Below are 18,585 nucleotides of genomic sequence, written 5' to 3' on the forward strand. Positions count from 1 at the left end.
ACTACGTCAGAAGAGGCTTCTGCACTGTTGGCACTTGAGCAAGAAAAAACAAGCATATGACAGTTCTGAAGGAATGATGAAGGAGCCTGCAGCATCCCCTAGCAAAGTAGAACATCCAAGACCTAGGTTTCTTTCATTCTTTTTACCCCCACTGCCTCCCCCAGTTTCCAGTATCTGTAGGTGGATTCCCTCGAGTCCTCTAAAATTCTTCCCCAGGACCTTCAAAAAAGCTTGGGCTTGTTAAAGGTGGGCAGAGGAGGCTGCCCTGGATTAGAAACTGGATATGACTGGCTGCCTGAGAGTCCTAAAGATCTTATAAAGTAATCATTTTTTCTTATACTTTGGACTCATATGCTCTTTTCAATCAAGGATTAAAGCAAACTTGAAAAGTTTTCTCTCATTAATCTCCCCATCCTAGTTGGGTGGGAGCCAAGAATAGCTGTTTTGTCCCATTCTTACAGGGCGAAACTGGTGTGGCTTGTTTAAACACCTCCCCCTTAGCCATATGCAGAACAGAGATGAGGACCTACCAGTGGCCATGCCAAGTGTCACCTGCACTTGCTGCCCTGTGTCCCCAACACTGTTTCAGAAAGGAGGAGACATCTCACTAGGCAAACAGACTCAGCCACATTGTCTCTCAGGAGGCAGGGAAGAGAAAACTGTAAAGGTTACTCACACTCCTTTGCAAATGTCTGTTTAAATTTTCTGCTTCAAATATTAGAATGTTAGGCTGCTCTGTGGCTCCTCCTCATCTAAAGTCTTCCCCCCAGAGTGCTTGCATTGCCAGGAAATGTAGAACCAATGCACTCTCTGCCTTCATTTCTCTGGGTATCAAAGTGAGGTTTCCTGGGGGTGGGAATGCAAATGTAGGAGATGGAAACTGTCTCTGTTGAAAATTAGGCACAGTCCATGTATCTGAAAGTTTTGCAAAAAATACAATGCTAATTCTATAACAAGGGATTATTTTGGCTGGGCATGGTGGTTTACACCTGTAATCCTGATACTGTGGGAGGCCAAGGTGGGTGAATTGCCTGAGGTCAGAAGTTTGAGACCAGCCTGGACAAATATGGTGAAATTCTGTATCTACCAAAAATAAATAAATCAATAATAAAAATACAAAAATTAGCCAGGTGTGGTGGCAGGCATCTGTAATTCCAGCTACTTTGCAGGCTGAGGCAAGAGAACCGCTTGAATCTGGGAGGCGGGGATTGCAGTGAGCCGAGATCGTGCCACTGCACTCCAGCCTGGGTGACAGAGAGAGACTCCATCTCAATAAAAAATAAATAAATTGGCCGGGTGCAGTGGCTCACGCCTGTAATCTCAACACTCTGGGAGGCTGAGGCGGGTGGATCACAAGGTCAAGAGATCAAGACCATCCTGGCCAACATGGTGAAACCCTGTCTCTACTAAAAATAGAAAAATTAGCTGGGTGTGGTGGTGCGCACCTGTTGTCCCAGCTACCCGGGAGGCTGAGGCAGGAGAATCACTTGAACCCGGGAGCCCGGGAGGTGGAGGTTGCAGTGAGCAGAGACTGTGCCACTGTACTGCAGCCTGGTGACAGAGTGAGATTCCGTCTCAAAAAATCAATCAATCAATCAATCTAAGAGATTGTTTTAATTATTATATGAACCTAAGAGACTATTAGAACAATAAAATTATCATAGCATAATATATTAGTACAAGGCAGTAGAGCAGGCTCTATAGTCTTACTGTCCTTCTAGAATTGGGCTCAATCACTCACTAGCACTGAGACCTTGAGAAAATTGCGTAATACTTTCTGTCTCAATTTTCTTTTCTTTTTTTTTTTTTTTGAGACGGAGTTTCGCTCTTGTTACCCAGGCTGGAGTGCAATGGCACGATCTCGGCTCACCGCAACCTCCGCCTCCTGGGTTCAGGCAATTCTCCTGCCTCAGCCTCCTGAGTAGCTGGGATTACAGGCACGCACAACCATGCCCAGCTAATGTTTTGTATTTTTAGTAGAGACGGGGTTTCACCATGTTGACCAGGATGGTCTCGATCTCTCGACCTTGTGATCCACCCGCCTCGGCCTCCCAAAGTGCTGGGATTACAGGCTTGAGCCACCGTGCCCGGCCTCAATTTTCTTATTTAAAAAATAAGTATAATAATAGTATCTGTCTTGTGACATTGCAATAAAAATTTTAAAAGATGATATGCATAAGATGCTTTGAACAATTCCTAACATAGCACTTAGCTAATATGTTTACTATGATAATCTGATTGTCAGGACAAGAATAAGATTATATGTATAATAATTATTGCTGGTTTTTTTTCCTTGTTTTGTATAGGGAAGAAATTGAGAAGTTTATAAATTAAGGGACAGGAGTTTCAAATCAGCTCAATTCTGTCTTATTTCCCACAGAAAATCTAGGCAGCTTGCTTTTATATCAGGTAGAAATGACACTTTTCTTTGCAGAATGCTCTTGGTACTGTTGACCTATCCGTGGAAACAGATAAATGCTTTTTAAGCATAATGCCCAGGAACAGCCCCTATTTTTTACACCTGTTAATATATCCCTAGATTTGAGCTAAACTTTTCAAACATTTGTGACTCCTACATTCTAAAAATTTGGCAAAGTGACTAAATATATGTTTGGCATTATTACCTAGTTAACATTAGAAAATCTATTGTGTCACCCTTTGCATTAATCGACTGAAAAAGAGCCGGGCGACGTGGCTCAAACCTGTAATCCCAGCACTTTGGGAGGCCGAGGCGGGTGGATCACCAGGTCGAGAGATCGAGATCATTCTGGTCAACATGGTGAAACCCCGTCTCTACTAAAAATACAAAAAACTAGCTGGGCGTGGTGGCGCGTGCCTGTAATCCCAGCTACTTAGGAGGCTGAGGCAGGAGAATTGCCTGAGCCCAGGAGGCAGAGGTTGTGGTGAGCCGAGATGGCGCCATTGAACTGCAGCGTGGGTAACAAACTCCGTCTCAAAAAAAAAAAAAAAAAGAAAAAAAAGGCCGGGCGCGGTGGCTCAAGCCTGTAATCCCAGCCCTTTGGGAGGCCGAGGCGGGTGGATCACAAGGTCGAGAGATCGAGACCATCCTGGTCAACATGGTGAAACCCCGTCTCTACTAAAAATACAAAAATTAGCTGGGCGTGGTGGCGCCTGCCTGTAATCCCAGCTCAGGAGGCTGAGGCAGGAGAATTGGTTGCGCTGAGCCGAGATCGCGCCATTGCACTCCAGCCTGGGTAACAAGAGCAAAACTCCGTCTCAAAAAAAAAAAAAAAAGAAAAAGAAAAAAGAAAAAATAGACTGAAAAAGAAATACTGTGTGATCATTTCGGCAATTGTCAAAAGGGACTTGATAAATTTTAACACTTATTCCTATATTCCTAACGGCTACTGGAAGTGAACAACCAAATATAGAAAAAGCTAAAAATAGAAAGTAACTATCATTATTCGCAAACTAAGTTATCATTTTATTAAAAGACTTGAGTCTCGACAATATTTTAGAACCAATAAGAGGATTAGCAATGTCGCCAGATACAGAATCTGTATACAGAAATAATAGCTTTTATATATTCTGACCAAAAAAAATGTGAATGTAATTTGAAAGAAGCCTATTTACAAAATAGCAAAGACCATATACTACCTAGTAATAAACTTGTGAAGAAACATATGATACTGTGTGAGAAAAACTATAAAACTGATTACAAAGCTGTGAATAGATGACAAGAGTCATGGGTTTCTAGATAGGAACAACTGATTTTGTAAAGATGCTGATTTTCTCTGTATTAATTTATAGATTCAAAATAATCCAACTTAAAATCTTACCAGGATTATTCATACAACTTCACAAACTGATTTTAAAATCATATGCAAAACAAAACCTCTGAGAATAGCCAAGAAAAGGAGCAATTACGTGATATATGACTAAGCCACAGTAATTTCATCAGTGAGGTACTGGGGAAAAAATAAACACAGTGAAACAGAGTAGAGAGTCCAGAAATGAATTCATGTTTTTTTGAGAATTTAGTAACATAAAATTTGACATTTTAAGTTGGTGAAGAAATAATGCACTGTTCAATAACTGACCTTGAAATAATTGCTTACCCATTGGAAAGAAAAGATATTTAGAAAACTCCTCTTACAGGTGACATACAAAAAGATTTCATTTCTGTGAAGACCTAATTGTAAGAAAAAGCATTAGACAGAAATATAAGAAAAGCTTTTCCTTTGGGGGAAGGAACAGCTTCTTAAGTATGGCATGCAAGCCATAAAAATGGACATATTTGACGATTTAATTGTTGAAAACTTTACTGTGGCCAGGGAAAGACTTTATCCAGAAATGCCTGGTTAGTTTGATGCCAAGAACAATATAAAAATAATTTGCCAGAGATACAAAACAAGGGAGAAAAACCCCACATAAACATATCAGGAGATGCTTAAAGAACATTAAAGTCTAGACTTTCCTAATAATAATTCTAAATAATATTAGAAGAAATTGTTAATTTGATAAAGACTTATTTCCAGAACTAATGTCTATTTTTTTAAAATTAATTAATTTTTTAAAAATAAAGACTTTCATCATGTTGGTCAGGCTGGTCTTGAACTCCCAACCTCAGGTGATTCACCTGCCTTGGCCTCCAAAGTGCTTGGATTACAGGCATGAGCCATCACGCCCAGTCTATTTTTTTTTATTTTATTTAATCAATTAATTTATTTATTTTTAACGGCAATTTAGGTTTGGGGGTACATGTGAAGAACATGCGAGATTGTAGCATAGGAACACACATGGCAGTGTGATTTGCTGCCTTCCTCCCCATCACTTATATATGGCATTTCTCCCCATGCTGTATCTCCCCAACTCCCCATCCCCCACTGTCCCTCCCCTATTTCCCCCCAATAGACCCCAGTGTGTGATGCTCCCCTCCCTGTGTCCATGTGTTCTCATTGTTCAACACTCGCCTATGAGTGAGAACATGTGGTGTTTGATTTTCTGTTCTTGTATCAATTTGTTGAGAATGATGGTATCCAGGTTCATCCACGTCCCTACAAAGGACATGAACTCAACGGTTTTTATGGCTGCATAGTATTCCATGGTGCATATGTGCCACATGTTCCCTGTCCAGTCTATCATCAATGGGCATTTGAGTTGGCTCAAGGTCTTTGCTATTGTAACAGTGCTGCAATGAACAGTCGTGTGCATGTGTCCTTATAGTAGAATGATTTATAATCCTTTGGATATATACCCAGTAATGGAATTGCTGGGTCAAATGGAATTTCTATTTCTAGGTCCTTGAGGAATCACCACACTGTCTTCCACAATGGTCGAACTAATTTACACTCCCACCAACAGTGTAAAAACGTTCCTATTTTTCCACATCATCTCCAGCATCTGTTGTCTCCAGATTTTTTCATGATTGCCATTCTAACTGGCGTGAGGTGGTATCTCAATATAGTTTTGATTTGCATTTCTCTAATGACCAGCGATGATGAGCATTTTTTCATATGTTTGTTGGCCTCATATATGTCTTCTTTTGTGAAGGGTCTGTTCATATCCTTCGCCCACTTTTGAATGGGCTTTTTTTTTTTTCCTTGTAAATCTGTTTTAGTTCTTTATAGATTCTGGATATTAGCCCTTTGTCATATGGGGACATTGCAAAAATTTTTTTCCCATTCTATTGATTGCCAATTCACTCTACTGACTGTTTCTTTTGCTGTGCAGAAGCTGTGGAGTTTGATTAGGTCCCATTTGTCTGTTTTGGCTTTTGTTGCCAATGCTTTTGGTGTTTTGATCATGAAGTCCTTGCCTATGCCTATGTCCTGAATGGTTTTGCCTAGGTTTTCTTCTCGAGTTTTTATGGTGTTAGGTCTTATGTTTAAGTCTTTAATCCATCTGGAGTTAATTTTAGTGTAAGGTGTCAGGAAGGGGTCCAGTTTCTGTTTTCTGCACACTGCTAGGCAGTTTTCCAAACACAATTTATTAAACAGGGAATCCTTTTCCCATTGCTTGTTTTCATCAGGTTTGTCAGAGATCAGGTGGTTGTAGATGTGTGGTGTTGCCTCTGAGACCTCTGTTCTGTTCCATTGGTCTATATCTCTGTTTTGGTACCAGTACCATGCTGTTTTGATTACTGCAGCCTTGTAGTATAGTTTGAAGTCCGGCAGTGTGATGCCTCCTGCTTTGTTCTTTTTGCTTAGAATTGACTTGGCTATGCTGGCTCTTTTGCTTCTATATGAAATTTAAAGGTGTTTTTTTTTTTTCCAGTTCTGTGAAGTAGGTCATTGATAGCTTGATGGGGTTGGTGTTGAATCTGTAAATTACTTTGGGTAGTATGGCCATTTTCACAATATTGATTCTTCCTAACCATGAGCACGGAATGTTTCTCCATCTGTTTTTGTCCTCTCTTATTTTGTTGAGCAGTGGTTTGTAGTTCTCCTTAAAGAGGTCCTTTACGTTCCTTGTTAGTTGTATTCCTAGGTATTTTATTCTTTGCAGCAATTGCAAATGGCAGTTTTTTCTTGATTTAGCTCTCCTTAAGTCCGTTATTGGTGTATAGAAATGCTTGTGATTTTTGCACATTGATTTTGTATCATGAGACTTTGCTGAAGTTGCTTATCAGTTTCAGGAGATTTTGGGCTGGATGATGGGTCTTCTAAATACACAATCATGTCATCTGCAAATAGAGACAATTTGACTTCCTCCTTTCATAATTGAATACCTTTTATTGCTTTTTTTTGCCTGATTGCTCTGGTTAGAACTTCCAATACTATATTGAATAGGAGTGGTGAGAGAGGGCATCCTTGTCTAGTGCCAGATTTCAAAGGAAATGCTTCCAGTTTTTGCCCATTCAGTATGATATTGGCTGTTGGTTTGTCATAAATAGCTTTTATTATTTTGAGATACATTTCATCAATACCTAGTTTATTGAGGGTTTTTAGCATAAAGCGCTGTTGAATTTTGTCAAAGGCCTTCTCTGCATCAATTGAGATAATCATGTGGTTTTTGTCTTTGGTTCTGTTTATGTGGTGAATTACGTTTATACATTTGCGTATGTTGAACCAGGCTTGCATCCCCGGGATGAAGCCTACTTGATCATGGTGGATAAGCTTTTTGATGTGCTGTTGCAAGCATTTTCAAAAAAAAAAAGGGGATAGGGGCAATATTGAAACCAAATAGATTATTTTAATAAGATGAGTAATGTACTAGAAAACTATAAACCTCAAAGCTTCTAAAAACACATCTATATTCTGTGCTTTGTATTGAATTCATTATTTTAAAATCTTATAGCTTATGGTTTAGAATCTCCCCATAAATATTCTCTGTTTTTACTTGCTGGGTACTAATGGTAGGCTCATCATGATATTTTTCTATCTTTTTTTGTTTTATAATTTACGATGCAGTTTTTAGCTATTACTCCTTTCACTTTTTGTAATTGACATAATTGAATTTATTTATTGAGCCAACTTGTTCAAGTAAGTGCTGATGAGGCTTCATAATTCATGTTATTTTTAAATATATAAACGAAGCAAACAAACCTAAAATGGTGCAAAACAGACTTTCTGAATTTATTGTTTATTTATTTATTTATTTAGAGATGAAGTTTTGCTCTTGTGGCTCAGGCTGGAGTCCAGTGGCACGATCTCAACTCACTGCAAGCTCTGCCTCCCAGGTTCAAGCCATTCTCCTGCCTCAGCCTCCTGAATGGTTGGGATTACTGGAACCCACCACCACGCCAGGCTAATTTTTTGTACCTTTAGTAGAGACGGGGTTTCATCATGTTGTCCAGGCTGATCTCAAACTCCTATCCTGAGATGATCTATCTGCCTTGGCCTCCCAAAATGCAGGGATTACAAGGATTAGCCACCATTTGAGGCTAGTGTTTCTGAATTTAGAAAGGAAATTTTCTTCTTTTATTTTCTGATTGTCTTTAGTTTTGTGTCTTTTTATGTTTATCTCAATTACGTATTCAGCACAGCCCTTTTCCTTCTGTGTCTGTGTTATAGCTACAGTTTTCTCAATATTCTCTCTGCTCCATGTTATTTCATGCAGTACTTTGCAGGTTCTAATAGGAAGTCCGGAATTTTTTAATGTGATGAAAAACTGTTCACCCTGGATGTTTGAGCTTATTTATGGGTTATCAATGTAACTTTCTGATAATTGAATGGACAGAAGAGATGTACATTGTCCACAGGTGAGAGAAGTAAATCTGTCAGTTAACAATGTTTTTATTTGTAAAAGGAAAGTCTTCTTAGATTCTACAAAAAAAGTGTAGCAAATAAAATTAGCTAGAAAATATAGGGCCGGGCGCGGTGGCTCAAGCCTGTAATCCCAGCACTTTGGGAGGCTGAGGCGGGTGGATCACAAGGTCAAGAGATCGAGACCATCCTGGTCAACATGGTGAAACCCCGTCTCTACTAAAAATACAAAAAAATTAGCTGGGCATGGTGGTGCATGCCTGTAATCCCAGCTACTCAGGAGGCTGAGGCAGGAGAATTGCCTGAACCCAGGAGGCGGAGGTTGCGGTGAGCCGAGATCGCGCCATTGCACTCCAGCCTGGGTAACAAGAGCGAAACTCCATCTCAAAAAAAAAAAAAAAAAAAAAAAAAAAAAAAAAAAATATATATATATATATATATATATATATATATCTATATCTATATATATATATATCTTTGAAATTAAATTGTTAAGAGAGTTAATATTAAGGGATAATTTTTAAATTGCATTTTCTATGATATATTTATAGCACAACTTATGTTTCCATGCAGAAAATTCTATTTTTGAATGCGAGTGCTAAATGTTCCAAAACAACAATCTTTTAATTTTTTTCTTATTTTATGTATTTTTTAATGGATGTAGTTCCTACATCTTATATTCCTAGTCACCAAACTGTAGCTAACATTTTGGTCGTTTTCTCTGGAAAAATTTTGGAAATCATGGCAGCTTTTGAATTAAAACATTTTCTGTTATCTTCCATGCAAACTGTTGACTGCGTTCATGTGAGTGGCCAATCATGGAACAGTTAGCAATACCTGCCCTTTTTTTTTTTTTTTTTTTTTTTTTTTGAGACGGAGTTTCACTCTTGTTACCCAGGCTGGAGTGCAATGGCGCGATCTCGGCTCACCGCAACCTCCGCCTCCTGGGCTCAGGCAATTCTCCTGCCTCAGCCTCCTGAGTAGCTGGGATTACAGGCACGTGCCACCATGCCCAGCTAATTTTTTGTATTTTTAGTAGAGACTGGGTTTCACCATGTTGACCAGGATGGTCTCGATCTCTCGACCTCGTGATCCACCCACCTCGGCCTCCCAAAGTGCTGGGATTACAGGTTTGAGCCACCGCGCCCGGCCAATACCTGCCCTTTTAAGTGTTTTCCCTACCATTACCATTAGCACCAGAAACTACAGGTGCTGAAAGATGAATGGAAAAGCCCTGAAGTACATTGGATATCCCATGCCCTGTGCTGGACCTAGAACATGCTGGCAAATATCCAGGTTTCTATGGCTATGATTGAGAAGTTTAATAACAAAAACAGCAAAAAAAAAAAAAAAATATATATATATATATATATATGTATTATGCTTTTCAGCCAAGTTTATGACAAAAATATAGACTATTTGAACCCGTGTAATTTTTCTATATTTTTAAAGTATATAAGATATTTTCATATATACTTTTTTTTGAGATCGAGCCTCACCCTGTTGTTCAGGCTGGAAGGTAGTGGTGTGATCTCAGCTTACAGTTACTTCTGCCACTCAGGTTCAAACAATTCTCCTGCTTTTGCCTTCCAAGTAGCTCAAATTACAGATGTGTTCCACCATGCCCAGCTAATTTTTGTATTTCTAGTAGAGATGGTTTTTTTTGTTTAATATTGGCCAGGTTGGTCTCAAACTCCTAACCTCAGGTAATCACCTATCTCAGCCTCCCAAAGTGCTGGGATTACAGGCATCAGCCAACACACCCAGCCTAAAAGTATATTTTTGAAGTTAAAAGTATATTTTGAAGTTAAAAGATAAAATTATATTTATCCTGTAGAACACAGTGTTTTTAAGTATATATATATATACATATATATATATATATATATATATATACATATATATATATGTTGTCAAATGCTTAATTCCAGGTAATTAATAAATGCTTTATCCACACATAGTAATTATTTTTGTGGTGAGAGCACATAACATTGACTGTAGTAGCATTTTTCAAAAATACAACATATTATTATTATTAATTTTTTTTTTTTTTTTGAGACAGAGTTTCGCTCGTTACCCAGGCTGGAGTGCAATGGCGCGATCTTGGCTCACCGCAACCTCTGCCTCCTGGGTTCAGTCAATTCTCCTGCCTCGGCCTCCTGAGTAGCTGGGATTACAGGCCCGTGCCACCATGCCCAGCTAATTTTTTTGTATTTTTAGTAGAGATGGGGTTTCACCATGTTGACCAGGATGGTCTCGATCTCTTGACCTCGTCATCCACCCGCCTCATCCTCCCAAAGTGCTGGGCTTACAGGCTTGAACCACCATGCCCGGCCCTACAACATATTATTTTAAACTGTGTTGTACAATAAATCTTTTGGACTTATTCCTCTTATTTAACTTAATTATGTGTTCTTTAATAGACTTCCTCCCAATCCTCCTTCTAAATACCCTGCTTCTCTGGTAACCATCATTCTACTCTCTAGTTTAATGAGATGAAGTTTTTTAGAACCCACATGTGAGTAAAATCATGAGAAATTAATTTCTTTGTGTCTGGTATATTTTAACTAATCTAATGTTCTTCAGGTTCATCAATGTGATTGAAAATAATCGAATGTTCTTTATTTAAAGATGACTAGTTTTTCATTGTGGGGTCGGGCATGGTGGCTCATGCCTGTAATCCCAGCACTTTGGGAGACTGAGGTGGGTGGATCACAAGATCAGGTGTTCAAGACCAGCCTGGTCAATACAGTGAAACCACATCTTTACTAAAAATGCAAAAATTAGCCAGGTGTGTTGGCAGGCGCCTGTAATCCCAGTTATTTGGGAGGCTGAGGCAGGAGAATCGCTTGAACCTGGGAGCTAGAGGTTGCTGTGAGTCAAGATTGCACCATTCCACTCCAGCCTGGGCAAAAAGAGTGAAACTCCATCTCAATAAAAACAAAATAAAAATAAAAGTTTATTGTTTATAAATACTACATTGTTTTTATTGTTAGGTTGTGGATGCTCATTTTGATTCTGTATTTTGGCTCTTGGGAAGAGGACTGCATAGAAGTGGAAGTGTTTTTTCAACATTGTGATTTTTATTTGTTTTGAGATACATATTCATTAGTGGCAAAGGCTGTATCTTATAATAGTTTAATTTTCAATTTTTTGAGAAATTTCTATTGTTTTTCCTAATGGCTATTCTCATTAAATTAAAAATATAAAATATACAGGAAATTGAAGTAACATAAATAGAAATATAAAATGAAGAGTATTTAAAATAAATAAATACAAAAAAATAAAAATGTACTTAAAGTATATTCAAGAAGAAAATAAAATGAATTTTAAAAGTTAAAGTAGGCCAGGTGTGGTGGTTCATGCCTATAATCCCAACACTTTGGGAGGCCGAGGTGGGTGGATCACAAGGTCAAGAGATCGAGACCATCCTGGTCAACAAGGTGAAACCTTGTCTCTACTAAAAATACAAAAAAATTAGCTGGGCATGGTGGCATGCACCTGTAGTCCCAGCTACTTGGGAGGCTGAGGCAGGAGAATTGCTTGAACCCAGGAGGTCGAGGTTGCAGTGAGCCGAGATCGCACCATTGCACTCCAGGTTGGGTGACAAGAGCGAAACTCCGTCTCATTAAAAAAAAAAAAAAAGTTAAAGTAAATTTTAAAAAATAAAAGAGACACTTCACCAAGGAAGACATTTATGCAGCCCACAAACATATTTTAAAAAGCTCAACATCACTGATCATTAGAGAAATGCAAATCAAAACCACAATGAGATACCATCTCACACCAGTCAGAATGGCGATTATTAAAAAGTCAGGAAACAACATATGCTGACGAGGCTGTGGTGAAATAGGAATGCTTTTACACTGTTGGTGGAAAGGTAGACTCGTTCAACCATTGTGGAAGAAAGTGTGGCAATTCCTCAAGAATTCAGAACCAGAAATACTATTTGACCCGGTAACTCCATTACTGGGTGTATACACAAAGGAATATGAAGTGTTCTAGTATAAAGATACATGCACACATATGTTTATTGCAGCAGTGTTTAAAATAGCAAGGACGTAGAACCAACCCAACTGCCCATCAGTGATAGACTGGATAAAGAAAATGTGGTACATATATACCATGGAATACTATGCAGCCATAAAGAGGAATGAGATTGTAAACTTTGCCGAGACATGGATGAAGCTGGAAGCCATCGTTCGCAGCAAACTAACACAGGAACAGAAAACTGAAAACCACATGTTCTCATTGGTAAGTGGGAGTTGAACAGTGAGAACAGATGGACAGGGAGGGGGACAACATACAGCAGGACCTGTTGCAGGAGATGGGAAGAAGGGCATCCAGAAAAATAACTAATGCATGCAGGGCTTAAGACCAAGATGATAAATGGATAGGTGCAGCAAACCATCATGGCATGCGTATGCCAACTGATCTTGGCAATCACATTTTGCATATAACATCAAAGGCTCAGAAAACACAACCATGCACATACACATGCTACTACATCATTGCATGAAAAAATCTTGAATATATTTAACAGAGAACTTTAAATAGATGTTTACACATACACATGCTCATTTATTATTATTTACAAAACACAACTTCTAGAAACAGCAATAATTTTCCTTTCATGATGAGTCAGATTTAAAATGTGATATGTGCATACTATAAAATATTATTTTGTGCTGAGTGCAGTGGCTCACACCTGTAATGTCAGCACTTTGGGAGGCTGAGTTGGGTGGATCACCTGAGGTCAGGAGTTTGAGACCAGCCTGGCCACATGATGAAACCCTGTCTCTAGTAAAAATATAAATAATTAGCAATTAGTTGGGTGTGGTGATGTGCACCTGTAGTGCCAGCTACTCAGGTGGCTGGGGCACAAGAATCACTTGAACTTAGAAGGTGGAGGTTGTGGTGAGCCAAAATTGCACTATTGCACTCCTGCCTGGGCGACAGAGCAAGATTCTGTCTCAAAAAAAATAAAAAAATTATTTTGCTTTCAAACAGAAAGGTATCTGAAACATTTTACAAAAGCAAAGCCTAATTAAATTATCTTGAGTAATGTAAGATAGTAAAAAAGAGACAGACATTATATAATTACACTAGCAAGAGATATGGAAATTAGTCAAGTTTATAGAAACAGTAAGGAAAATGGTATTCTTCTGGATCTGAAGAAAAGGGAAAAGGCAATTGTTTATTCAATATTAAATTTTACTTTTGTAAAATAAAATTTATCTTTTGTAAGATAAAGTTAAGTGGTCGGCATGTGGTATGTAAAACCTACAAGTGACCTCAAACTCTCCAGAAAATATACACACACACACACACACACACACACACACACACACATATATATATATATAATTGCATCGCAAAAATTCCAAACTATTTTATTAGAACTGAACAAGTCTTATGTGAGATTACATGGGGTTAGGGAGCACCATGAGAAAGCCGTAATTATTACAGAGACAAAAAAAAAGTGGCTTGGATGTATACATAGCTTGGAATAAAAATAAACAATAAGTGAGAAACTGGAGAAAATTAGAAAATAAAACAAGCAGCATTTTCTTTTCTAAATTTAATCAGTTGTTCAGCTGAAGAGCAGGTGTTTTCTCCACATGGACAATCAATGCTACTTCTCCACTCTGGAGGTTTCAGTCTCTGACCTGAAGATGCCATTTTTCTCTGATAAGAATATTTTTCTCCTGATCGTTGAGTATCTGCTGCACTCAGCACTGTCCTCTGTATTTGTTCACTTTATATAAATGCTAAATCAACCCCATAACTTATAAAACATGACCAGTTTCCATGTGAAAAAAGCTAACCTGATAAAATTAATAAATTGTATAATGTAACATAAAATAAATAGAAGGAACTATAACTGAAAAAAGAAAAAGAAATTTGATTCAAATAATTTTTTCTCCAATTGGGAAGGAAGAAAGTGGATTGCAATAGTGAAATAAGAAGTAATACTGTCACTGAGTGTAGAACTGAATATTCAAATTCTCTTCTAAGCAACATTAAGTTTTATGAAACGATTCTTATAATCTCTGAGCAGGTCATATAAAAATGTTTCATAAACTTTGGAACAAAAAATATGTATTAGTTCTCATGTGGATAATAGACAAGTAAACTATATATATATATATATATATATATATATATATATATATATATATAGGAAGTTTCTGAAACCAGGAGACATAAATTTGGTAAATGCGTTTGTGTACAATCAAGAAACAAATTTTACTTTAAGCATTTGTAAGGTTCCTCATTTGCTACAAATTGTCAACTCTTCTGAAATTGTTTTGGTCCACTATTTCCTTTTCCATTTAAAGAAGTGTACGCACACACATACACCACCTTTACCTCTATATTTCTCTTATAGTTTATCTGTAGCTTAATATGTTTGTATATTGCATTCAATATAAATAAAAATGCAAAGAAATCTTTATGTATTCAATTGACCCATATATATAAAACATGCAAAGAAAAATATTCAGTAAATTTTATAAATAATAATTTAAAATTCAGAAAGTATGGCTTGTAGTTACATTCCTATATGATCTTTTTTCTAATTTTTAAATTTTAATTATTATTATTATTATTATTGAGATGAAGTGTTGCTCTGTCACCCAGGCTGGAGTACAGTGGCATGATCTTGGCTCACTGCAACTTCCCTCCTCCCAGGTTCAAGCAATTATTCTGCTACAGCCTCCCGAGTAGCTGGAATTACTGGAACACACCATCATGCCCATTTAATTTTTTTAATATTAATAGACATGGGGTTTCAGCCATTGTTGGTCAGGTTGGTCTCAGATTCCTGACCTCCTCTCCTCGGCCTCGCAAAGTACTGTGATTACAGGTGTGAGCCACCATGACCAGCCTATGATCTTTATCATAACTGTTATAACCTTCCTGTGGTTACCAAAAAGTAGGCAGATCAACTGAGGTCAGGAGTTCAAGACCATCCTGGACAACATGGTGAAACCTTGTCTCTACTGAAAAAACAAAAAAAACAAAAAAACAAAAACAAACAAACAAAAAAATAGCCAGGCATGGTGGTACACACCTGTAGTACCACTTATGCAGATGGCTGAGGCAGGCTGAGATTGTGCCACTGCACTCGACTCCAGTCTGGGTGACAGATTAAGAACTGTCTCCAGGAAAAAAAAAAAAAAAAAAAGAGAGAGAGAGACTATGAAATATAACTTTTTTGTGTGTGTGATTTGTACTACAGGAGTTTTATTACATCACAGTAATACAGAAATTAGTTTCAGCGCTTATGGTTTTTTGTCTAAACTATCCTGTACTTCCAATCTGTCAAGTTCAAAGTAAGGGCTGAACAACTTGCTTCAGCTGCAGATGCCATACCTGAAGTGATTTACATCCTTTATATTAGGGATTGTTAAGCTGGGTTCCATGGATAAACTTCAAGGGGTACTCCGAATACTCAAATATATAGGTTTCATCAGACTCTATTCCTTTAAATGGCAATATACAGTAGACTAATGATTCATATTAGTCTGAAATTATTTGCCTGGCCCTGTTGTTTATTTGACAGCATTCATGAGAAACATTACTGACAGAGTCAGTCCGATTATTTTCAGGTTAACCTTTGAAGCTTCTTAAAATAATTTCCAGATCCTAGAGTGGTTACAGATATTTGGCTAATATGTAACGATAAGTACCTGCCAGCAGGTATGGGGAGACTTTTGTTCCAAGATATACTGAGATAAAGGTGAAGGTTCAAGTTCATATTTGTCAAAAGGAAGTTTGTCTATTACCATTGGCTCACAATCTACACAGGAAAACCTCACAACAGGATGAGATGTTCGTGGAGGTAGTGAAGGTAAATTCTGATCTGGCCAAAAAGATTCTGGAATTGGCCAAAGTCCAACAGGAACACCAGTTTTAGAGTTAGGTCGTACATAAATGAGTTTATGACAACTATGCCATGGCTGAGCAGCAAATGAATTGCTTGGCCTAGTGAATCCATAAGTCCATCTTCTCTAATAGGAAGTGGACCTGGTCCCGTTTTTTTCAAAATTAATAACTACGTCACTCTGAACTTTTTGAACTAGAGATTCTAAACATTGATTCAACATTCTTTGTGTTCTCACAAAGTAGGAGCGACCTCCTGTGACTTCACACATCTGTGTGATGGCAGATTCATCAGTTGGTACACTCCCTAATTGCTCTGGTTCGGTAGAAGCCACTCCAGGCAAACACAACACCAGGGCAAATAACCTTTGATCCCAATGAAAAGGTTCTTTGGTTAGTTCACTTCCAGGCAGAGGGGAATTCAAAGGAAGATGGAGCTCTTCTTGAACACCAGCAGTACTTGTTAACTTGTTTCCATCTGTGACAGTAATTAAAATAGATGGTTCTAAAAAAAAATGAATTTCTTCACTGTCCATAATTGTCTATTCCAGATATTAATCTATTGAGATTTAACAAACCAAATGAGGATCTTAGAGCCTGACCAAGAGTAGTCAGTCCAGAAGCCTGAAGATTTTTTAGTTCGCTCATGAATGTTGCATTATTTTCCTTCCAACCAACCTTGATGCAGTACGGGGGTTCATCGTAGGTGACCAGCATGTACCTGTCTCCACGGCTGGCTGGGTCCCGGGCGCGCAGCTTCAAGAATAACTCCACAGCGCCTTTGGCAATGTCTAAATAGGAGGGGCCCAGGTCAGTGCGCTGGTTCATAGAGGCGGACGTGTCTACGAGGAACAGCAGGATGGGCATCTTCCCCCGCACCCCTGCCTCCGCTTTCCACTCTCCTGGCCCTTTTGCCTCACTGCCACGTACGGACACCCGAACCCTCAACTCTCGCAGAGCCAGGGGGCAAGGAGCAAGAGGAAGAGGGGGAGACGGGACAGGACGGATGGGACCTCTCCTGGCCTCCTCTTTCTGCAGCCCCACCTCCTCTCCCTCCAAGGGAACTTTAAAGTGTGAGCGTGCGTGCATAGCCCTCGGGGCCCTCCCCCTTCCTCTCTTCTGCTGCCACCACTACTGTCCCCGCTGCTGCCAGGACTACTGCCTAAGCATCCGTCCGCGCTCACTAGAGCGCTCGCCCCAGACTGAGCGCCGTCTCTTGAAATGTAACTTTTAAGAACAATAGTCTCCAACTTATGTGCTTTAAGTTTTCTGGACAAAAGGATTACTTAACTAGTCATTTCACTGTATCAACCAATAGTAATAGTATACTGTTACTATCTGTTGCCCCGTCTTGATTGAAGTGAAATAGTTTAGCATTGGTGACAGGATGGCATTTCATTCACTGCTCATCAGTGTGAAAACATTGAAAATCATATAGTTTATTAATTAAACTAAGTTCAAGGCCGGGGGCGGTGGCTCACGCCTGTAAACCCAGCACTTTGGGAGGCCGAGGCGGGTGGATCACAAGGTCAAGAGATCGAGACCATCCTGGTCAACATGGTGAAACCCCATCTCTACTAAAAATACAAAAATTAGCTGGGCATGGTGGCGCACGCCTGTAGTCCCAGCTACTCGGGAGGCTGAGGCAGGAGAATTGCTTGAACCCAGGAGGCGGAGGTTGCGGTGAGCCGAGATCGCGCCATTGCACTCCAGCCTGGGTAACAAGAGCGAAACTCCGTCTCAAAAAAAAAAAAAAAAAAGTTCAAACATAATCTAAATACGGCATTAAAAAATCCACTATATTTTTGTTGGTCAAAATACAATTACAGTTACTGAAGATGTACTATTTTTTTTCTTTTTCTCTGATAATAGTTCTTTGAGACTTCCTTACTCCATTTTAAAAGTAAAAGGCTAATGATTTAAAAAAGCATTTATCTAAAATATGTTTAAAACCTTTCATGGAGGTGTTATCTTTATTTTTCCCTTGTAATTATAATTTTCAAAAATTTCTATCACATTGATTAATATTGAAGATTTTAAACTTTTGCTATAATACTTAGGTATTTCAATAGACTGGCCACTTTTTTTCCTTAAGGAGAGATGATTGGTATATTTATTTATTTTACAAATTTAGAATATTTCACTTTTGCTTTAAAAAGAAAAATAATTCCCAGAACATCTATCTTAATGCAGACTTGAAGTAAGCCACAAAAAGCATCTCTCTTTAGATTATTATTATTATTTTTTTGAGACGGAGTTTCTCTCCTGTTACCCAGGCTGGAGTGCAATGGCGCGATCTCGGCTCACCACAACCTCCGCCTCCTGGGTTCAAGCAATTCTCCTGCCTCAGCCTTCCAAGTAGCTTGGACGACAGGTGCACACCACCACGCCCAGCTAATTTTTGTATTTATTAGTAGAGACAGGGTTTCACCATGTTGGCCAGGATGGTCTCGATCTCTTGACCTCGTGATCCTCCCTCCTCCGCCTTCCAAAGTTCTGGGGTTAAAGGTGTGAGCCACCGCACCCGGCC

The 18,585-nt window shown here is 38.7% G+C and overlaps 1 pseudogene; it reads right to left on the reverse strand.

Annotated features, from left to right (window-relative positions):
* Window positions 1-15,862: 15,862 nt before the first annotated feature.
* Window positions 15,863-16,939, reverse strand: LOC101045546 (integrator complex subunit 6-like pseudogene; annotated as a pseudogene).
* Between the last annotated feature and the right edge of the window lie 1,646 nt (window positions 16,940-18,585).

This window comes from Saimiri boliviensis, chromosome X, assembly GCF_048565385.1.
Source record: "Saimiri boliviensis isolate mSaiBol1 chromosome X, mSaiBol1.pri, whole genome shotgun sequence".
NCBI classification, from domain to species: domain Eukaryota; kingdom Metazoa; phylum Chordata; class Mammalia; order Primates; family Cebidae; genus Saimiri; species Saimiri boliviensis.